The sequence below is a fragment of the Bufo gargarizans genome, chromosome 4 (assembly GCF_014858855.1).
Source record: "Bufo gargarizans isolate SCDJY-AF-19 chromosome 4, ASM1485885v1, whole genome shotgun sequence".
NCBI classification, from domain to species: domain Eukaryota; kingdom Metazoa; phylum Chordata; class Amphibia; order Anura; family Bufonidae; genus Bufo; species Bufo gargarizans.
In genome coordinates, this window is record NC_058083.1 from 427,560,841 (window position 1) to 427,585,954 (window position 25,114).

Below are 25,114 nucleotides of genomic sequence, written 5' to 3' on the forward strand. Positions count from 1 at the left end.
ATCTGCTGTAAGGACAGCATCCTGACAGCACCCCAAAAAGCCCTTTTCAGGGCTGGTACATCAGTGTGCTTTTTTATATATATATATATATATATATATATTGCAGATGCCTGGCTGCCCGTGTGTGAGAGGCTGCAGGCTCAGTCACAGACAGCACTGTGTGCACACCATTCATACAGGGTGTGACAGAAAATACCTCGCAGATAAAAAAAAATTGTATTTAAAATTTTTCTGTGATATAATCACATTTGCAAGCCCATGTGTGTCAGGCCCACACAGACTGTATTGTGGCCACTGGCTAGTGGCTAGGCCTCAACTCATACCGTTACAGGGTGTCACTCACAAATACCTTGCAGATTAAAAAAGTTATATTTACTATTTTTCTGTGATATAATCACAGTTGCAAGCCCGTGTGTGTCAGGCCCACACAAACTGTACTGTGCCCACTGCCCACCACTTATATAGGGTGGCACAGTACCTTGCATGCATAGTATCACTTATCCCCCAAAAAACTGACAGGCAGAGGCAGGCCACCCCGCAGGGGCCGTCATGGCCTTGGTGCTGAGATTTCCACTGGCCCTGGAATAATGCCCAGTGTTCAGAGGTCACGTACCCTGAACCCAAAAAATTCTGAGAAAATAGTTGACTGGCTTACACAGGACACCCAATCTTCAACAGCTTCCGCTAAGAACCTTGACGCACCATCCTACTCCAGCTCAGCTTTGGTCACCTGCTCTCAAGTTACCACTCTCCCGCCCGCCGCCACCACCACCACTACCACCACAGCCACCACAGCTGCTTCACTTGATCCCTCAGAGGAGTTATTTACACATCAGTTGCATGAAATTAGTGATGCGCAACCATTATCGCCAGAGTATGTAGATAACAGGGATATGTCTCAGTCAGGCAGCATTACACACATGGACGTACAGTGTGATGATGATGATGATGATGATGTTGTACCCGCTGCTGCTTCCTTTGCTGAGGTGTCAGATACAAGTGAAGTGGTTGATGATGACGATGTGTCCGTGGATGCCATGTGGGTGCCTGCTCGTAGAGAAGAAGAAGAGGGGGAAAGTTCAGAAGGGGAGACAAGAAGGAGGAGACGAGTTGGAAGCAGGGGGAGGTCGTCGCAAGGAGCTGGTGGCACAGTCAGACAGCATGTATCGGCACCCGGGGTCAGCCAGACAGCACGCCAATCAACGCATGCTGTTGCCACCACCAGAATGCCGTCATTGCAAAGCTCAGCAGTGTGGCATTTTTTTGTGTGTCTGCCTCTGACAACAGCGATGCCATTTGCAACCTGTGCCAGTCGTGGGAAATCCAACACCCACCTAGGTGCAACTGCTTTGCGAAGGCACATGATCGCACATCACAAACGCCTATGGGATCAACACATGATGACGAGTTGAAGCAGCACGCAAGCTCAAAGCCACCATCCTCCTCCTGGTCCAGCATCTTCAGCCACGTCAACCACTGCTGTCCTCCTTGCCCCCTCTCAACCACCCGCCACTCCGCCTCTCACCTTCAGCAGTTCCATCTCATCTGCCCACAGTCAGATGTCTGTAAAGGAAATGTTTGACCGTAAGAAGCCAATGTCACAGAGTCACCCCCTTGCCCGGCGTCTGACAGCTGGCTTGACGGAACTCTTATCCCGCCAGCTGGTGGAGTCTGAGGCCTTCAAAAAATTTGTCGCTATTGGGACACCACAGTGGAAGGTACTCGGACAAAATATTTTTTCAAAAAAGGCAATCCCAAACCTCTACTCAGTGATTGAAAAGGAAGTCATGGCATCTCTGGCATACAGTGCTGGGGCAAGGGTCCATCTGACCACTGATACCTGGTCTGCAAAGCACGGTCAGGGCAGGTATATCACCTACACTGCGCATTGGGTCAACCTGCTGACGGCTGCCAAGCATGGAATGCGTGGCTCTGCAGCGGAGTTGGTGACACCGCCACGACTTGCAGGCAGGCCTACTGCCACCTCATCTACTCCTCCTACTCCATCCTCTTCCATAACCTCCTCGGCTGAGTCCTCTTCTGCTGTGGCGTCTGGCTGCACATCAAATGAATCACCCCAGCTCCCCAGGGGCTATTCCACATCCCGGATACGACAGTGTCACGCTGTCTTGGGGTTGACTTGCCTGAAAGCAGAGAGCCACACTGGACCAGCACTCCTGTCCGCCCTGAACGCACAGGTGGATCAGTGGCTGACCCCGCACCAACTGGAGATCGGCAAAGTGGTGTGCGACAATGGAAGCAATTTGTTGGCGGCATTGAATTTGGGCAAGTTGTCACATGTGCCGTGAATGGCACATGTGTTGAATCTCATCGTACAACGCTTTGTGTCTAAGTACCCAGGCTTAAAGGACGTCCTCAAGCAGGCCAGGAAGGTGTGTGGCCATCACAGGCGTTCCTACACAGCTATGGCGCACTTTTCAGACATTCAGCGCTGAAACAGCAGCAGCTGCAGCGCCTGCAACAATACCTAATTTTTCAGGCATGTGTACATCTAGTGCTGCACTGTGACTGCAAAAACAAAACAAAAAAAAGGCACATACATGTGTCAATTCCCCTTCGTGATCGGTACCTGTTGTGGTGAAGGGGCTTGCGTATCACAATAAAGCGATCATCACTTCTATGAGTGTGTTGGCAATGTTGCCACACCCCAGATAATGCCGTTGCTTCATTATGATCAGACTAAAAGGGATCAGCTGGATAATTTTTCATAGAAAAAACATTATTTTTCCTTTTTTTTTAAGTTATATGGCTTTTTAATGCATAAAATAAAATAAAAAATAGTAAAGTCTCTTAATAGTTTATTAGAAATAATTCAGACAATTTAAAAAAATCCCCATCAATTCCAATGCAAATCAAGTACAAAGCTCAGAACAAAATTATTTCAGGATGTCGTTTATTCGACAATGATTAATCAATTCGACACACGTCCCCGGATAGGGGACGTAACAGGGATTAAACTGATAGGAATAGTACTAGTTAAGACACCACTCATATAGGGTGTCACAGCACATTGCTCCGTGCACACGCAGTGCCCCAACTTGGGAGTAAGAGGACCGACCAAGCTGCTTTTTCCATCTCCCGGTTCCTAAAATCTATTCAGTTTGGTGTATCAGAGTTTGGTCTGTCACTGCGAAGGCAGTCGAAGGTACCCGGTCTAAATTTTTTTTCACAAAAGGCAATCCCTGATATGAGGCGTAACAGGGATTAAACTGATGAGGATAGTACTACAAAAAATACCACTCAAATTGGGTGTGACAGTAAATTGCACGGCGCAGACGCAGTGACCGTGACGTGGATTCAAACAAAGGGGAGGGAGCCAGCGTTTTTTTAACCATCTCCCCGTTCGAAAAATCAATTTAATAAATGGACCCCAGATTGGGGACGTCACGTAACAGGGATTAAACTTATGAGAATAGTACTACAGAAAATACCACTCATATCGGGTGTGACAGTAAATTGCACTGTGCAGACGCAGTGACCGTGGCGTGGATTTAAACAAAGGGGAGGGAGACAGCGTTTTTTTAACCATCTCCCTGTTCGAAAAATCAATTCAATTCACCTTTTGGGGACCCTTGGTGGTGTACGTGGCTGGGTGGAGGAAGAAACCTTCAATGACATCAACGGGACATGGCTAGCTTGGTATCCAACCTTGTGCAAATGAGAAGTTTGTGGTTGGGCAAATGGACTGTTTGCGGTTGTTTGCGGTGCTTTAAAAGGGGAGTTTGGTCTGTCAATTTCTGTGAAGCGGGCGTAACCCTTACACTACCTGATCGATACAACATCATACCTGATCGTATACACACACTGGATGTTTTAAACCACGTTGTTCAAAAAAAAATTGGATTGTTAGGTGATTTATGCCCTTTATGGATTAAAATCCAACTCTGCGTCAACTATGTCATTTTCCATTTGAGTTTTGCCATGGATCCCCCTCCGGCATGCCACAGTCCAGGTGTTAGTCCCCTTGAAACAACTTTTCCATCACTACTGTGGCTAGAAAGAGTCCCTGTGGGTTTTAAAATTCGCCTGCCTATTGAAGTCAATGGCGGTTCACCTGGTTCGCCCATTCGAACATTCGCAGAAATTCGCGTTCGCCGTTCGCGAACGGAAAATTTTATGTTCGCGACATCTCTAATGCTGATAACTGCTGCTGTCTGTCCTGATCATGGCGAGTTATCTTTTGGCCTTTTGTCACACCACATTACCTGCTGCTGCCTGTCCTGCTGAGTTAGGACAAGATATGTTTAGGCCTTATACTCTACCGTTAATATCTACCTGCTGCTGAAGCTGTTGCTGCTGTCTGTCATGATCATGCTGAGTTAGGCCAAGCTAGCTGTTTGTCCTTAGTAGCTATGTGAAGACCTTATACAACACCGTCAGCTGTCCTGATAAAATTTATTTGTTATTGTAGTCCTTAAACTACATTGTTAACTTTACCTACTGCTGCTGTCCATATCAAGCTGACTTGTAGGCCTCAGAATACACAGTAAGCTTTACCAGCTGCTGCCATCCATATCAAGCTAACTTGTAGGTGTCAGAATACACTGTTATGTTTACTTGCTCCTGCTGTCCTGATCAAGTTAATTTGTTATGTGTAGTCCTCATAATAAACTGCTACCTTTACATGCTGCTAAAGTCCATATAAAGCTCACTTGTAGGCCTCAGAATACACCGTTAGCTTTACCTGCTGCTGTCCATATCAAGCTGACTTGTAGGCCTCAGAATACACCGTTAGCTTTACCTGCTGCTGCTGTCCATATCAAGCTGACTTGTATGCCTCACCATACACCGTTAACTTTACCTGCTGCTGCTGTCCATATCAAGCTGACTTGTAGGCCCTAGTATACACCATTAGCTTTACCAGCTGCTGCTGTCCATATTAAGCTGACTTTTAGGCCTCAGAATACACCGTTAGCTTTACCTGCTGCTGCTATCCATATCTGTCACGGTGGGGGGTGGGGGAAACTCCCCACCCTACAATGTCACAGAGTACTAGGCCATAGGCAGGGAAAAGGGAGCTGGTCACCTCCTAAAGCTTTCCTAAAATAGCCCTAGTGTCTTGGCTGTATGAGCCGCCTTCAATGGTAAGGGGGCGCATACCAACAAACCTAGAAGTCTAGGAATCCCTGCATCGCCCTCAACATCGTGACAGGGCAGAGACCTCCTGTTCATCCATCACCATGGATGCAAGGCGTCTCCAGCGGCCCAGTAGCTGACAGGGAGAAAGACAATGCAGTAACTGCACGGCAGGTAAGAACACAGTGTAACAACAGGACATCAAACACTTACCTGCCACAGCAAAGATGGAAAAACACCAAAACAACCTGGACCCCCATGCGGACACCGATGCAAGGTGGCTCCAGGCAAGGCTGCTAATATCTTTAGGTTCGCCCCTCCGGGAAACCAATAGGACCCCCTTTCGGAGATAACACACACACAAAGGGAGACGTCTTGCACACATGCAGAAACAAACACCAACAACATCCCAGACATACAACCACAAACAAGACGTACAACAAACCTCCAACTTAAACTCACACCATAAACGACACACCAGGAGGGGAAGGAAGACAAGGAGGAAACACTCAGTATGACATCACAGATGACATTGCTAATAACCTTGATGTCAAACTTGGATGGCCCTCAGATCTCATCCAAGTACAGATCAAGCATCTCTCATGCAAGGCAGACAAACCAAAACTGATCTCAGTCTCCAAGCCAGAGTATATAAGGAGACCTGAGACCACACCCAACTCACCACTTTGCTCCAGCCAGTGTATTAACCCCCCACACACCACGCAGCAGGGAGACACTACTTAAAGGGAAATTGCACACACAAGCAAAAAGGCAACAGGTTGCCGCAGACAACAGCATGCGTGGCAAGCAAACAGCTAAACCTGCGACACTGCCACAACATGCCAAAACAGCAACATGTTGCCACCGGCAACAGCAGGCATGGCAACAGTGTCACGGAGTACACCATAGGCCGTGACAATATCAAGCTTACTTGTAGGCCTCAGAATACACTGTTAGCTTTACTTGCTGCTGCTGTCCTGATCAAGTTGGTTTGTTATGTGTAGGCCTCATTAAAAAACGCTACCTTTACAAGCTGCTGCAGTCCATATAAAGCTGACTTGTAGGCCTCAGAATACACCGTTAGCTTTACCTACTGCTGCTGTCCTCAAAAAGCTTATTTATGTGTAGGCCTTATACTACACTGTTAACATGTACCTACTGCTTTTGTCTGTCCGAACCCTGCTGACTTTGCTCCTGGACTAAAGGGTCCATACTGATAAGTCCGCAGTTAAAATTAGACAAAAACATAACCTTATTGAAAAAAAGAAAGGAAGCGATATAACTGAAAATAACTTTTTTAGTAAAAATAAGATGTAAATGAACTTGCTTTAGGGCAAATCTTTGAGTTGTTCCTGCAACTCTAATAATTCTTGCAGGTCATCTTGGTAGGTTTTATTGAAATCCTGCAGCTTTTGGTTCGCTTTTCAAATCAGGGCACGAAATTCAATCACCGTTTTACAGAGCTTCTCCTTCATCTGAAGAATTTTAGTAGAAATGTTCTTTATTAATGTTATGAAAACACAAAAAAAATTATATCAAATAACAATAAGACACAATTATAGAATTTTGTGTGGTATTTGGTTTAGTACAGAGAATTTACATGTCATTTTTTAAGTATACAATATTTACTGTAGTTATATATTAAATTATTTAGTGACAGTTTAGTAGCGTAAAATTAAATTTGTTGTGTTATATATTAGTTTATGTAGATTAAAGAGTTATTGTGCATGACTGTTGTTTTATATTACTGTTGTTTTTGTTGTCCCCTTATTGTTGTTACTTTTATATTCATCATAACCTGCTATATAATTGTAGGGTGCAGCGTTTCCTGACTTTTGGCACAGCACCGTACTATTTGGCCGCCCCCCAAAAAAACGGTCCCCTAGACAAAATCGCTCATGAACCGTGGTCCAATAAATGATCTATCTAGCAGGTACCCAATGATATTAAATAAGGGCTTTGTGAGTTTTTGGCAAACAACTGCTGCTCCGATTACTCCTATTGGCCGGATTACTTAGACATGAGCATTACAGCTACGGAGCTGAAGGGGGGGCAGGAGGTGAAGGGGGGCAACACCAGTGTTTTGTTCCCCTGCAAGCGCTGTTATTGGCTGTTCCAACTCTACAGCCAATGGTGGCACTATAGCTGCACAGGGAGAGGCAGAACTTCACATATGGGGTTTGTGTTTAAATGTATTCTCGGTGAAAAGTGGAACTAAATGTGGGGTGCAATTAGTCCTATTACACTTGTGAAATAAAAAAATGTGGGTATAATCCTTTTTTTAAAATTAAATTATTATTTTGTTTAACAGCCAATCGTTTCCTGATTATGTTAAATGGCTGATTGATCTAAGTGCTTAGTATATTCGTTGAGTGGTGTAGTTTGCGTAATTGAGTCACTTTGTTTGTTTTTCCACTCTAGGGGCGGCATAGCTCCCAATTACCATTAAAATAAATTCTCTAGCCTAACGCCATATGGTGCTCCTTTCACTCTGAAGCCTACTGTGCGATCAAAGATCAGTTTTTGTGCACACCGATGTTCTTTTTGCAAAATCCATATTCTGGGTAGTACGTTATATATTGAAATTTATAATTTGCTCAAATTATTTCGATTTTTAAACTTTTCTTTAGATTAGCGTCGGACATTTAAATGGTTAACAGAGTTTGTAGAATCAATATTGGATTAGCTAGAGGTTGTGTAGTTTCTGAAATGGGGTGATTTATTTGCCGTTTACACTATGTAAGGCACAAAAAGTGACTGCATAACTGAATTGTTATAGAAAAAAGTTTTTTTTAAAGAGTATTTAATTATTAAATTGTTTTCTTCTCAATTTCTAAGCCTTCTAACGTCACAATAAATTGATATATTTCATTTAATAAATGATCTAAACATGAAATAGGCATATGGGGATTGTAAAGTAATACCTTTACTTTCTCTCTATTAATATCTATTGTAACACAAAGAGAAATTAAAATTTAGAATATTTATTTCTATTCATATTTTTTAGAATTAGTTAATTTTTTAAAGAATAAGACATTAAAAATTGGACTAAATTTTTGCACTGTTATAAATTACAATGTGTGAAGATAAAATAGAACTATGCCCGTGATAATTAAAAGCATTTGAAAGTTATTAGCACATAAATAGATACATTTCATATTTACAAAAAAAATTAAATGAGCATGAAGGTAAAAACGGCCCTGGGGTAGAGAGGGCTGATGTTTCTAAATATGTAATGTATACATAATTTGAATGATGTGTGCACATATTTACCCTCCTGGTGCAGGGTTGTAATTAAGTCCTCCTCTTCATCAGCACCTGGGTTGGGCATGTCCTCCTCATCTGGAGCTGGGGTGGAGGTTATCTGCCCTTCAGAGAGTCCGGGCTCTTCCTCTGCCACCTCGACATGATTGCTCACATCAGGTGGGTTAGTGGCACTGGCAATGATACTGTGGGAGGGGCCCGCATGCTCATCATTCTCCTCCTCCTCTGCGGAGACCTCCACCACATCCAAATCGGCAGGGGACAAACGGCGGTGGACGGTTGGCACAGGAAGCCCTGTAAGCACACAAAGTTACGATTTAGGCTCTATTTACACGTCCATAATGTGTTTTTCAGATCCGCGGATCCACAAAACACGGACACCGGCAATGTGAGTTCATTTTGCGGACCGCACATTGCCGGTACTAATAGAATATTTTTGAACGTAATTGAGGACAATAATTGGACATGTTCAATTTTTGGTGGGGAACGGAAATGCGAACACCAAAGTCCTGGTGCTCATCTCCGGAGACGGGCCGCACATCGTGCAGCCCCCTTAGAGATGAATGGTTCCACAATTCCGTTCAGAAAAATACATAACAAAATTGCGCACATGTTAATGGGGCCTTAGACAAACAAATCTGATCTGATAACAAAATGCTAATTAAGGCTAGTTTCACACTAGTGGCAGAGCCCTTTGGAACTGTGTACGTGTGGCCCTGGACTACCGCTCCAGCCCCATTGACTATGGTGGGAACGGGGCGTCATTCCGGGGCTGCAACGATAAACCATGCCGAGAGGCGGACAGAACAAAACTACATGTCGGCATGGTTTGCAGAGTTTCTGCTCCGGAACTATGCCACAATCCCTTGATAGTCAATGGTGCTGGAGCTGCAATCTATATGTCTGTATGTAGTCACGTATAATAGCGCCAGGATGGATCCGACAAGCTGTTCACCCACCGGAACAGCCTGGCGGACGTCCATGCCGCTATTGTGAAACTAGACTAAGTGGGTGATGTATGTAAAGTAATTATGGACTTTTACTGTAATACAGATTGATAATTGATGTTTATGTAGATATACACACACACATATATTTATTATTATGTGTGTGTGCAAAGTACGAAATCAGCCAATTACATCATACATCACTACCGCGCTGTGTGGATAAATATATATATATATATACATTCTCAGCGAGGGAGAGATGTATGAGGTAAATAGATGATTTGCTATGTGTGACACCAGGTAAAAAGTAATAATTTGCAACGGGTGAAAAATAAAAAAGTACCTGGGCAGAGCTCTTTTACCCAGTCCAGGTGCCTCCGCTTTAAATCATTACATTTCTTGACAATGTGAATCTGCCGGATTTTTTTTTCAAGAAGCCTCTTGATCCCCGTCACTATGGCCTGCTTCTCGGCCTGCTTCCCGGTACGGTCGTACCCCTTCAACATGCGCTGCAGGATAAAGATGTAAACATATAATCCAAAATTTTAGAAATACAAGGATTATTAATAAATATCATCAACAACACAGCAAAAAGTATTTATTTGTTAGAAGGTGGAAATATTAGATTTAATGTTCACGTTATAAGATCAAATTGTTTTCCAGTTGTATGTGTATGGGGTCTGAGCTATCGTATATATTGCTGGCTGAGATGTACCTGTCTAGGGAAGTGACGGTACGGTATGGGGTGTACAGCTGGTTCACCTCCCCGTGGTGCACCCAGGGTAACGCTAAACGAACCAGCAAATACTGGCGGTAAGAATAATTTTTTTTCTCAAGACCAACAAGACATAAACTCTAATATATACACTATGTGTGTGTGTTTGCGTGTGGTATACAGTGTGTGGTATATAGTGTGTGGCAGGAAAATTGATATGCAATGTGCATGTGATTGATATTTCTTTGCTGTCCATACATACATACTTGCTACAGACAAAGTGCTGTGATGTCAAAACAATACTTATTACAACAATGATGAATATCTAATCAGACTTGATAAAAGATGAAGTTATATTTATTGCGCAAATATATTCGCTTGTCGGGGAGGAGCATGGCAAAAACTGTTAAGATAGAAGAAGAAAAAAAGCGAATATTCTAAATAACAAATATATTCGCTATATCGCTATATATTGTTTTTTTTAGAATATTCGTAATTATCTAAAACAAGAATATATAGTAAGTAATATAGAGAATATTCTCTAAATACAAATATATAGTAATTTAACTAATATAGTGGTAGAATCTTTTTTATATATTCTATTCCCTATATTGGTATATATTAATGTTTTATAATATGACTAATAATCTTCAAAAGAATATATAGCACAAAATGTAATGCTATATGTTCTTTTTTGATGAAATTCGCATTACGTGATTATTTACATTTACGATTAATCGCAAATGTGAAATTATCTCAAATTTAAATATTCGCTAATATTTTACGAATATTCTTTTGAATATTCACGATAAATCGTGAATTCGAATATGGGACATGCCGCTCATCACTAATATCCATCCAGCCCAGGGCTCATACCCGATAGTATGGACATTAAAATCTTATCTACCTCATCTTCTTTAAAGGGCTTTAGCCAGTTTACCCTGTCTGAGTCGCTTAAAGCCGGCATTTTAATGGACTGGAGGAAGGTATTAATATGGGCTTGTAATTGACAGCTGGGGGTTCACTGATTTAGGTGTTCCCTATGTATGTTGTATAGTGAAGTGTAGAATCTGCAGAATTCTTTGGCAATGGCTGGGTGGTAGTTAATCTATTCCCTACTTTCGATTTGATGGCATGCACGAATGTCTTATTTCTTTGAGACCTGAGTAGGTTGGACATTAGTTTAGAGCCTTTGTTGCCATGTAGGTAATGTTTAAATCTTAAAGCTTGCATTATTTTGGCTGATTTGACATTTAATAGATCCTTCAACTGTGATCTTAGGGCCTTGAGTGCCACCTGCACCTCCCCAGATTGCGTTGATTTATGAATATTTTCTAATGTTGAGATCTGAAGAAGCAAGGAAGTTAGTTTCCTTTAGTTTTTTAACTCTAGTGCTCAAGCTAATGAGGTCCCCTCTGATGGCCACCTTGTGAGTTTCCCACAGAATAGGTACAGAGTTTTGGGAATTATCATTTTCTTTGAAGTAGTCTAAGATTCTCTGAGTGATATATTTTGTATTCGTCTCGTCCTCTAGGAGGGTATAATTTAACCTCCAGGTCCAAGTCCTAGGTGGGAGTTCCCTGATTGTTAGTATTAAGCTGACAGAGGCATGGTCCGAGATGGCAATACTACCTATTCTTGTGTCCTTGACCAATGTCAGTGAATGATTGGACAGGAATATGTAATCCAGTCTCTGATGAGAGCGATGCGTTTGAAAATAAAATGTGTAGTCCCTTTCCTCAGCGTTTAGGACTCTCCAGACATTTGAGACTCTAAGCACTGCCAGAGCTAATTGTAATTTTTGGATTAGTTTTTTATGCAAGAGTCTGCTGGTCGAGGTGGTGTCTTTGGTGTGGTCTAGTACAAGCTTCAGATCACCACCCAAGATTAACATGCCCTCGTTAAAAATCTTTAAGGTCTCTAATGTCCAGAGGAGCCACTTAACCTGTTTAGTGTTTGGGGCGTATATGTTCGCTAACGTGATAACCATATTCAAGATTTTCCCTTTAATGAACAGAAATCTTCCTTTTGGGTCAACTAGTTTGGCTGTTAAAGTGAAAGGTATATTTCTGCCAATACCTATAGAGACTCCTCTCGCTGCTGATGAGTATGAGGAATGGTACCAGGTAAGGAAACGTTTGCTAGACATATTAGGTATATGTGAGTGTTGGAAGTGGGTTTCTTGCAGGAAAATTATTTCTGCCCCCTCTTTCCTTAGTGTGTGGTAGACTTGAATATGCTTTTGTGGAATATTCATTCCGTTCACATTTAGTGACAATGCTTGAACTTCAGCCATGATAACAATGGTGTGTATCAAGGTACTGCTCTAATAGGACTGTGGATGGATAGAAACGACAAGGGAGAAAAACAATGGAAATAACCAAATATTAACATACTAAGAGGGGACCAAGTCCCTGAGGGCACAAAAAGGTCACGTAATGTAATTAATGACCTGGAGTAATGGGCCATGGGGGGGTACATGGGTGAGTGAGCTCAGTGAACACCAGAGCCCCGGCCACCCGGCCCTTGAAACATGTAATGTAACCTTACAATGTAATGTTAACATATATATCTACGAAGACATGAGGAATGTAAAACGAAGCCACTATGATATTCTGTTGACCGGTTAGAGACGCAATAAGCCTCTCCGTCCGCTCACGCAGAACTCACTACCACTTGGTAGCATTACTATATAGATGGCAAAACATAATACATAGTAAATATCAGAGATATGATATTAGTATATCTTCAAGTAGGTGGAGGGAGAGACCAGGGCAAGATAGGTGCCCCGATCCAACCCCAACCTTAATACAAAAACACAAACTAGGACTTATTCACTGAGTGAACTCCTAGTGAAGCCATAAGAGGGGGTATCAAACCCCATGCTTAAATTACCTAACCTTCAATCCATGGGAGCAGTCTTCATCTTTGGCGTTTTGGAGAGTGAAGTTTGTCGCCATGGCAATGTCTCTGGAAGCTTCGGGAGACTCTCAAAGCAGGCTGACGGCAGCCATGATGTGATGTCGAGGGGCTCCATTTCCAGTGCCTCCCATAGTTTGGACAAGTCCTCCGGTGCTGTCACTACCAATTGTTTACCCTTCACCGTAGTGCTGAGGCCAAAAGGGAAAAGCCATCTTATCGGGAGCTTCCTATCTCTCAGGGCTGAAGTAACTGGCGCAGAGCCTGACAATTGGCAAGGGTGCTGGCCGCCAGGTCTTGGAAAACCAGGATCTTATGGTCATCATACAGAATCTCTTCACAGTCTCTGGCTGCTTTGAGAATGTCAGCAGTGTCCAGGTAGTTTAGAAGTACACATACTGTATCCCTTGGTGGCTCTCCAGCCGACGGCTTGGATCTAAGAGCTCTTGTGCTCTCTCAATGATGGTGTCAGCACCTTCTTGGCCCACTAGCTTGCTGAATATTTGGCGTACAACACTCGGTATAACGTCAGCAGGGACCGTTTCTGGTATTCATCTCAGTCTCACATTTTTCCTCCTGCCCCTATTTTCTTGTTTTTTCCTCCTGCCCCTATTTTCTCAGATTAACAATGTACGCATTGTTAATCTGTTTACACATAGCCTGCATATGGGATTGTATCCCCTTGCTATGCTGCACCATGACAGACTGAGATTCTTCAAGTGACTCCACACTATGCCCCATCTGCTTAACTTCCGTATTTTTTATTTTTATTTTTTATTCTAACACTTCCGTTTTAATGTCGGCCAGCTCTCTCATCACTGGCGATAAGGTTTATGCCAGAGAGTCTTGTAAGAATATTCTAGTGATAGGGAGCGAGTCTAGCTCACCTTGTGTGTCCGATGGAGAACATGAGTGTTCACCGTCATCTGATTCTTCCTCCGGCGCTGCGGTCTGATGCGTGGTTCACGCCATTTTCCCCCGTTCTGCTGGAGGAGAAGCTCCTTTACTGAGGTACTTGTGTAAGTTGCATTGCGATTTTTTCGGTCCTAGGGTGTGCTCTATCACCCCACTTTTATCCCTGTTTGTTTTCCTCATGTTTGGGCAGGTTCAGTTTGTTTTAATGCTATGTGGCCGAGTGTCAGCCTAGGAGCTCATGGATCAGGCGTCCTACACCATGCTCTTCCGGCTCCGCCCCCTCATGCTCTGCATAGGTCTGTTACATTGTCAGGTGACATTTTGCCGTATACAAACTGCTGCTTTGCATAGGTGACAGGGAATTAAATTTCTAAAATTGTTCCTTAATTGATGCGCGCCCCCTCCTTTCATTCAATGCTTAAACTTTAACAACTTGTCCCACATTTGCGCTTCAATAATTTGTCCTACTTTTCCGCTCTTTTATATTTAATTTTAAAAAAATTGTCACGCTCTCTCTCTGGTAGGAACCCTGATTTGCAGATAACCGTGATCAACATTTTAGGCTTAGAAAAGAACATCGAAAGTTGATAGAGAAGATATCCAAATTGATTGTGGACGTCACGAGGACGTGCGATCAGGCAGAAGTTATCTAGAGTCAACAAAGCGGCAGCAGGGTCTCTCCTGTCTAACGTTTCCAAATCCTAAATACCTCAGTGACATTCCCTATCATTTTTTCTTAATCATTCCAATAACAGGGCATCTTAAGAGTCCTGTATTGTTATTTATCATCACTACCTCCCCAAGTCGGGAGTGGGTAATTGCCGCACGCCCCCTCCTTTCCTTCGATTCTTCCGTTTTAATAACTTCTCCCACATTTCCGCTTGATGATAATTAAATTTCATCCATCTCCCTTAGATGTGCTATCCCTTTCTCATGCTCCCTCTCCGGCGTGGAACCCTGATTTACCGCTAACCGTGATCAACATGGTAGGCGCAGAAAAGAACATCGAAAGTTGATAGAGCAGATATCCAATTGGATCGTGAACATCACGGAGATGTGCGACATGGGGGGGCAGTATGTGTGCACATGCCTACATAAACTGACTGATGGGTCTGCCCCCTGCAACTTCTGGGTCTCCAAATTGGGCACATGGCCTGAGCTTGCCCTTAACGCCTTGGAGGTGCTGTCCTGTCCTGCAGCCAGTGTATTGTTTGAACGTGTGTTTAGCACAACTGGAGGGGGTAATAACAGGTTATATTTCCTAATGTTTTGGGGTGTACACTAATTAAAAAAAATAGAAATAAATTTAAAACCAAAAAGCAGTGTAGGCTACCTACACCGTCGCTACCACCTACACCACCACATCCACTTCCTCCTCAACCTCCTACTCCATATGGACCTCGTCATCCTAGATCAAGATTATTACTTTTTATTTTTACGTATTTAATGTAATTTAAAGTAATTTCCCTATCCACATTTGTTTGCAGATCACTTGCCATGCTCTTAACCACATTTTGCTAGCATTTGCAGCCCTCTAGCTCTTTCCATGACATTTTTTGAGCCATTTTAGTGCTCAAAAGTACGGGTCTCCATTGACTTCAATGAGGTTTGGGTTCGGGGTCAAGTTCGGGTCAAGTTTGGGTCCCGAACTCAAACTTTTTTGTGAAGTTCGGCCGAACCCGTCAACCCCGAACATCCAGCCATAATTCCAAAAGATATGTTTGGCCCAAAAACAACATTGCACATCACTAAAGGAACTCTATACCCACAGTGAAGCATGGTGGTGGCAGCATCATGCTTTGGGGCTGTTTTTCTTCAGCTGTAACTGGGGCCTTAGTTAAGCTAAAGGGAATTATGAATAGTTCCAAATAACAGTCAATATTGGCACAAAACCTTCAGGCTTCTGCTAGAAAGCTGAACATGATTCATCTTGTAGCATGACAACGACCCAAAGCATACATCCAAATCAACAAAGGGAATGGCTTCTCCAAAAGAAGTTTAAAGTTTTGGAATGGCCCAGTCAGAGCACAGACCTGAATTCGATTTAAAATCTGTGGGGTAATCTGAAGAGGGCTGTGCCCAGGAGATGCCCTGGCAATAATAGACATTTCTATAAAGGGCCGTCTGTTCCATTCCGCAAATTGTCGAAGACACAATTGCGGAAGACCAGCCCTTATATGAATGTTATAGAGCTGGAGCTCCATAATTAAGTACATGACATGTCTGAACTGGAAGTGGTTTCCAGAGTTTATTTTCCCCATTGGGTGTTCCATGGGATGATTGAACTGAGGTTCATCTCGGAATGGTCCTGGTGAGTTTCTTATATGCAGTGGGTGTTCCCTGCAAACTATCAATGTATGTGTCAGGGTGTGTCCCTGTGAGAAGTGCTGGTTTGGCTGTTACAAGCACTGTTATTTAGGGTTGAGCAAACCCGAACTGTAAAGTTTGGGTTCGAGTTTGGTGTTTGGTGATTTAATGGCGCTTTTTGAAAGGCTGCAGGGCAGCCAATCAACAAGTGTTTAGCTTGTGTGCCCTTAGAAGCCATCACAGCCATGCCTACTAATGGCATGGCTGTGATTGGCCAGTGCAGCATGTGACTTAGCCTCTATATAAGCTGGAGTCACGTAGCGCCGCACATCACTCTGCTCTTACTAGTGTAGGGATAGGATGCTGCTGCTGTGAGGGAGAGAATAGAAAATAATCTGATATCAAAACTTGTTGTTAACTCTGCGATCTACAGCAATTTTGTGGGTGCAATGCAACATTTTTGTACCCTGCCCTGAGCCCAGTGACACAGAAAAATAAGTTTTATCCATCTGCTAGTTAGGTGGGCGTCGGTGGCCATTTTGTGCAAGTTCAGTGCACCAGCACTGCATATGTGGCAGGGACAATAATTTAATACTAAATTAGAGGAATCTGGTATTGGGTTGCTCCACCGAGAGTAAAATGGATAGGTGAAAACTGCAAAAGATTTACCCAATCTAAATAAATAGTATTATCAAATTAGTAGCAGGCACTCTAACATATGGAGTACGTATTTAATAGTTAAAATCACACACATAGATAAAATGGAACATAAAAGTTTTCAATAGTAGCATACATTAAAAGATAGGGTAAATATGTCATCTGGACATCGATGTATTCCTATATCAGTATGGTAGGATTGTCACTCTTCAATATTGGGACCCTATATTGATTCAATATCTTGATGACAATGGTCAATAAACTCAGCCTCAAAAATATCCCACAAAGTAAAAGATGAATAGTAGTTAGCACCAAAATTTTGTAGGTAGGGCACAATCAATTCCTCTAGTAAGGCAGTATAGAACAGTAATGGCACCAGATTTATAGTGGAGGACTTGTGCATGATCTCATTAGTGCTGACCTCACTGGAATACCCTTCACTTGACCTGTATTGTAGCGGTCTAGAGTGGAGGTAGCTAGGAGAGCAATGCGATGGATTGGATCTGCTGCTTCTATTGATTTGTTCGTATAAATTCATTAATCCCTTTTTTTGGAGTAGAAAAAAGGTTGGGGTCCAACCGGTCTTTATCTTGCTTGCAAGTCAATGAATTCTTCTACAAATTCCTCAAATGCGTTTCGGGACCCACAGTCCCTTCATCAGTGAATCAATAATGTTCTTTTAGTTCAGTGGGCAACATATACCATTTTTTTAAGTGCACCTGCACTGCATATGTGCCAGGGGAAGGGAAAATAATATAGTTAATCTGTCTGTGAGTTAAGGGATCCAGGGGGTGACATATTCAATTTTTTTCTGTAAAGTACCCCTGTGCTGCATATGTGAGTGTAATCAATTCAGTAAATCCATCTGTTAGATTCTGGGAGGATAAATAAAAACTATTTAGCTGAAAAGTACATTTGCACCCTGCACTGCATTTGTGATAGTGAAAGAAAATCAGTTAAATCCGACTCTTTCATTTGTGGGTGAAAAAATCATATCTTTTTTTTCCATAAAGTACCTTTGCGGCCTGCACTGCAAATCTGATAGTGAAATAAAATCTGTAAATCCATCTGTTTCACTGTGGGTGAAAAAATCATATTTTTTTCCATAAAGTATATTTGCAGCCAGCGCTGCATTTCTGACAGTCCAATACAACCATTAAATACTGCTGTTATATATTTTTTTTAAACACCCTTTTTGTGCTAGACATTTGCGCCCTTTGCTGCATTTCTAAAAAGTCCAATACAACCGTTAAATACTGCTGCTATATTGTGGTTTGAAAAAAACACCCTTTTTGTGCTAGATACTACATTTATGGCCTTTAATGCATTTGTGACAGTCAAATACAACCGTTAAAGACTGCTGTGATATTGTGGTTTGAAAAAAACACCCATTTTGTGCTAGATAGTACATTTGCAGCCAGCGCTGCATTTCTGACAGTCCGATACAACCATTAAATACTGCTGTTATGTTGTGGTTTGAAAAAAACACTGATTTTGTGCTAGATAGTACATTTTCAGCCAGCTCTGCATTTCTGACAGTCCAATACAACCATTAAATAATGCTGTTATATTTTTGTTTAAAAAAAACACACCCTTTTTGTGCTAGATAGTACATTTGCGGCCAGTGCTGCATTTCTGACAGTCCAATACAACCGTTAAATACTGCTGTTATGTTGTGGTTTGAAAAAAACACTGATTTTGTGCTAGATAGTACATTTTCAGCCAGCGCTGCATTTCTGACAGTCCAATACAACCATTAAATAATGCTGTTATATTTTTGTTTAAAAAAAACACACCCTTTTTGTGCTAGATAGTACATTTGCGGCCAGCGCTGCATTTCTGACAGTCCAATACAACCGTTAAATACTGCTGTTATGTTGTGGTTTGAAAAAAACACAGATTTTGTGCTAGATAGTACATTTGCTGCCTTTGCTGCATTTCTGAGAGTCCAATACAACCGTTAAATACTGCTGTTATATTGTGGTTTGAAAATAACACCCTTTTTGTGCTAGATACTACATTTGCAGCCTTTGCTGCATTTCTGACAGTTCAATACAACCAGTCAATACTGCTGTTACATTGTTGGTTGATAAATTTACATTTTTTGTGACCGGGAAGTAATTGTATAAAATTCGCCTGTCACACTGTTGTGTCCCCTCCAAAAATTATTTCTCTTTATTACACCGGCACAGCCTTACTGTCAGTGAACTTAATGGTTGACTATTGGCAGTTACATAAACCATCTGTTAGTGTGGGGGGTGAACGCAAAGAATGAGGAGAGCCTCAAATAAGGGACGTGGCCCCGGTTGTGGTGCTGCTGGTGTTGGTGGAGCTCCTGTTGTAATGAGAGGATGTGGTTGATCTGTGGCAGCTACATGCACAAGTCAAACACCTTCCTTAGGTGCGAGTATGCGACAGAACCATCATATTTGGTAGGGCCGAATGTGGCTCTACGAATGGTGAGACAAGAACAAGTACAGGCGATAGTAGATAGGGTGGCTGACAGAGCCTCCAGCTCCTTCACATTGGCTCCTACCCAATCCCTTGCTGAAAGATCAGATTTGGTACCTGCAGCCCTTGGCCATTAGTCTTTCACCTCACCCCCTTGCAAATCAGCCAAGCAGTCTGAGCCCCAAGTCATGCAGCAGTCTCTTCTGGTTTCTGATGACTCTGCTAGCAGAGTTTCCCAGGGCTATCCCCATAGCCCTGCCCCAGAAGTGGAAGAGAATGAGTGCACCGATGCCCAACCACTTATGTTTCAAGATGAGTACATGGGATGACCACCGCAGCATGTCTCGGATGATGACAAAACACAGGTGCCAACTGCTGTGGCTTTCTGCAGTGTGCAGACCGACAAGGAGGGCAGGGGCAAAGACTGGGTAGAAGATGATGTGGAGGACGATGAGTTCCTCGACCCCACATGAAATCAAGGTCATGCGAGTGACCTGTGTTGTTCGGAGGAAGAGGTGGTGGTCGCACAGAGCCACCAGCACAGCAAAAGAGGGAGCAGGGTGTAAAAGTGGAGTGGCCGTCCCCTAGACAGTATGCCTGCTACTGCCCACCGCAGCAAGGAACCGAGCACACCAAAGCCAGCTCCAAGGAGTTCCCTGGCGTGGCAGTTCTTTAGACAATGTGCTGACGACAAGACACAAGTGGTTTGCATGCTGTGCAATCAGAGCCTGAAGCAAGGCATAAACGTTCTAAACCTGAGCACAACCTGCATGACCAGGCATCCAAGTGCAAAGCACCTGCCACCCCGCAAACAGAGGATGTGCCAGCAACGCCACCACCTCGCTCACCAAGCATCTCTACAAAGTCCCATGGAAGCGTTCAGCTGTCTATTTACCAAACACATGAGCAAAAAAGGAAGTATCCCCCTACCCACCCGCGATCCCTGGCCCTGAATGCCAGCATTTCAAAATTCCTGTCCTTTGAAATGCTGTCATTCCATCTGGTGGACACGAACAGTTTTAAAAATCTTATGATGGTGGCTGTCCCACAGTACATCTTTCCCAGCCGACACTACTTTTCCAGGCGAGCCATCCCTTCCCTGCACAACCAAGTGGGGGACAAAATCAGGTGTGCACTGCGCAACGCCATCTGTGGCAGGATCCACCTAACTACGCATATGTGGACCAGTAAGCATGGTCAGGGACATTATACCTCCATAACAGCACACTGGGTAAGTGACGGCTGGGCCTGAGGAGGATAGCAGTTTGGCACATGTCCTTCCACCAGGATTGCAGGGCGTTTCTCTTTTCCTACTGTTGCTTCCTCCTTCTACTCCACTACCTCATTCTCTACTGCCTCTTTATCCGGTCAGCGTAACACCTTCACCACCAACTTCAGCAGAGCCAGGGATAAACAACAGCAGGCAGTTTTAAAACTTATCTGTTTGGGGGTCAAACCCCACACCACGCAGGAGCTGTGGACGGGCATGAAACAACAGACCGATAAGTGCTTGGTGCAAGTGAGCCTCAAGCCCAGCCTGGTGGTGTGTGATAATCGGTGAAATCTCGTAGCAGCTCTGGGTTTAGCCAGTTTGACACTCATCCCTTGCCTGGTGCATGTGCTGAATTTGGTGGTGCAGAAATTCCTGAAAACTTCCCCCAATATGTCAGAGGTGCTGCAGAAAGTGCGGGCCATCTGTGCACGTTTTCAGCGTTCTCACCCTGCTGCTGCTCGCCTGTCAGCGCTGCAGTGTAACTTCGGCTTTCCAGCTCACTGCCTCATATGCGACGTTCCACCACCAATGAGTGGGCCTCCATGCGAGATCTGTGTGCCTGTTGCGCTGTTTTGAGTACTCCACCAACATGGCCAGTGCCAATAGTGCCGTTCTCAGCATTACTATCCCACTTCTATGCCTCCTTGAAAAAACACTTCAGGCGATGATGGAAGAGGATATGGCACAGAAGGAGGAGGAAGAGGGATCATTTACAAGGGTTTCAGGCCAGTCATTCACAAGTGGCTCCGACGGTGGGTTCCTGCACCAACATATGCCAGGTACACAATTGTCTGGCCAGGGCACAGTTCTGGAGGATGATGAGGTGGAGGATGAGGAGACATAGGAGGAGGAACTGTGTTCACAGCAGGGTGGCACCCAAAACAGCTAATGGCCATCACTGGTGCGTGGCCGGGGGTATACAGAGGACACAAACGATACACCTCCCACTACATGCTGCAGTGTCTCACATTCTAACTTGTGCTGATTACTGGGTGGCCACGCTGCTGGATCCCCTTTACAAGGACAACATACCGTCCTTAATTCCGTCACTGGAGCGTAATCGTAAGATGCGCGAGTACTAGCGCACACTGGTAGATGTGCTGCTGATGGTATTCCCACCTGACATTGGGTGCACAATGGAAGCGCAAGGTGAAGGCAGAGGAGGAGGAAGATGTCGCCAAAGAAGCTGGGGCACCGCCAGCACCTCAAAAGGCAGGGTTTGCATGACCAAAATGTGGAAAAGCTTTGTAAGCATGCCACAACAACCAGCACCACCAGCCGATATTATTATTATTTATTATTAAAGCTCCATTCATTCCATAGCGCTGTACATATGAGAAGAGGTATACATACATAATACAGACAATTGCACTAATCATAAACAAGACGAGTTACAAACTGGTACAGAAGGAGAGAGGGCCCTACCCGTGAGGGCTTACAATCTAAATGGTTTGGGAGAAGGACACAGTAGGTGTGGGTGAAGTTGGTCGAGGTGGTATAGAGGCAGCAGGGTCACTGGTTGTAGGCTTGTCGGAAGAGGTGGGTTTTCAGGTTTCTTTTGAAGGATTCAACTTTAGGTGAAAGTCTGATATGTTGGGGTAGCGAGTTTCAGAGTATGGGGGATGCATGAGAGAAATCTTGGAGGCGATAGTGGGAACAGATGATAAGAGGAGAGGAGAGTAGGAGGTCTTGTGAGGATCGGAAAATGCGTGTGGGGATGAATCGGGAAAGTAGCTCAGAGATGTATGGAGGGGACAGGTTGTGGATGGCCTTGTATGTATTTGTTAGTACTTTGAAGTTAATTCGCTGGGCAATGGGGAGCCAGTGGGGGGCTGGTCTGTACTGTATATATATATATTTTTTTTACCAGTACTTAAAAAATAAAAATTGTGGACCTGCAACGGGACCACACCAAGCAATTGAGGCAGTTCCGGGAGCAGCACAGCAGAAAGATGAGGGAGCTGAGGCTCCAGTTCTCCCACCAAATGACTGTGTTGGAGGAGCAGCACACCAAGGCCATGGAGGAACTCCTCAACCTCCACACTCAAAGCTTTGCCTAAGGCTAATTGATAATTAATTTTTTTTGTTTTTAAAAATATACTGTTTTAATAGTTAACATATATTGTATGTTTGTTGTTATTTTATTAATTGAAGTTTTCTTATTAATTACTAAACATTAGGTTACAGTACGGCCCCTATACTCCATCACAAACTCATCAGTAGACTGACAAACATCACCTGCAGGTTCATATAAAAGGGACATTATTTGTCCTACACAGAACTTCACTGCATATTGATAATAGCAGTAGTCCTTGATAATGGTTGAGTATATGGCCTACACATAATTATTAAGCATCTGCATAATATCAGCATTTATTGTTAACGGTGGATTATAAGGCCTACACCAATCTCCAAATCATCTTGACAAACCAGCAGCAGGCAGATGGTTAGTTAACGTTGTAGTTTAAGGTCTACACATAGCCCTGACTCACTCTGCAGGAACAGACAGCAAAATGTTATTAGTTTTTAGCGTTAAGTGTAAAAGAAAATTGAATTTTTTTCTTTATTAATAGGTAATACAATTTTTTTTAGGAAAATAAAAACAATTGAAGACAGCAAGTTTTATCTATAAATACAAGAAATAGCTACTTTGAACTTAAATACATTATTTTTAAAATTGACATAAATTTGAATGATTGATTAATACTATTTCAAATAAATAAATAATATTTTTTGTTATACAAATAAAAATTATTAATATTTGTATCCAGCCAATTAAATCATTAGGAACAAAAACTTTATTATTATTAAAAGAGCTCAATTCATATGAGTGAGAACTAATATCTAATTTATTTAGAACTAATTCTGGATACTTCACAAATAACAAGAGCCCTATCATTTATACCAATAAATCAAAATGTATGATGCAAATCAAATAGCATATGTAAATTATGACCTCAATGCCATAGACTATTCCTGGACTAATGTTAGGTTAAAAAACCAAAAATCGGATTTTATATAGACGTAACCTCTGAAAAATGTATTCTTCACAGTATTTTTTTCACCTACTGTATAATCTCCAATAGTCAACAGCTTTATACAATATTCTCTAAATTGCATTTAATGATTAATACTATTTAAAATAAGTAAATAATTATTTTTGTTATAAGAATAAATATTAATAATATTTGTATCCAGCCAATTAAATCATTAGGAACAAAAACTTTATTATTATTAAAAGAGCTCAATTCATAAGAGTGAGAACTAATATCTAATTTATTTAGAAAACAAATGTTTTGTCTCACTCCCATTTCTTGTTGTTGCATGTTGAAGCTCTACTTGGAACCTTGTTAAGATCGAGCCATGCTAAATATGATTTTTTTGCCATTTTTCAAGTGGTCTTAAACTTTTGATCAGGACTGTATGAACAATCCAAACCACTAGACTTCTAGTGCAAAGTAGAAAAGGTGATCCATGCTGGTTGCCTACGCACTATTAAGAACCTTCATGTTTTACAGTTAACACTGTAGTAAAGTGCAGACTCAAAAGTTATGATTCACAAATTTATGAGTCATAATTATGCAGAATATGGGCATAAAATATCCGTTAAGTACACTGTTATCTAAAAAAATATACTGTCGTAAAGGTCTCGAATATCTGGTTTGTACCTGGATTTAAATTAGGTCTAATGCTCCCTGAACCACTAGTTCACATTTGATACAAGATGCATGATTGCATTGTCTTCTTCTAGACTGCTAATGGCATCACGGAAGAAAAAAATTAATTAATGTATTGATAACCTGGTCACTTGATCTGTTGAATTAGTCCTGTGACCTCATTCTTGCAAAACATACTGTTGCTCACTTGAACAACTGTAGCAACCCCAGAATATAGCACTGGACCCACAGGCTTGTACAGTAGGCACTAGGCATAAAGGGTGAATCACTTCATCTTCATCTCTTTTTGTTGAACCTATCACTCTGGAACATGTTAAATCTTGAATCATCCGACAACATAAAATTCGGACATTGCTCCAGAGTCAGATCTTTAAGCTGCCTAGCATATTGATTTTTTGTCTCAAAATTCTATAAATATTATCTGTTTTTTCATACGGGTAAACAAATGTTCAGTACCAATGCCTTGAGTTCCCTTTTCATTGTGCCTTTTAAAAATGCAGCTACTTTCACTATTAAACATTTCACGGATTTTGATTGTGGTTTTAGTAAGATCTTTTTTCACAAAACGTTTTAGGTAATGCCAAACAGGATAATAAAGTTTATATTTCCATATATCTTAAATATCCATCTTTTTACTTGTCAGTAGAGTTGAGCGGACACCTGGATGTTCGGGTTCGAGAAGTTCGGAACCCGATCCGAACCCGATCCGAACTTCGTCCCGAACCCAAACCCCATTGAAGTCAATGGGGACCCGAACTTTTCGGCACTAAAACGGCTGTAAAACTGCCCAGGAAAGGGCTAGAGGGCTGCAAAAGGCAGCAACATGTAGGTAAATCCCCTGCAAACAAATGTGGATAGGGAAATGAATTAAAATAAAAATTTAATAAATAAA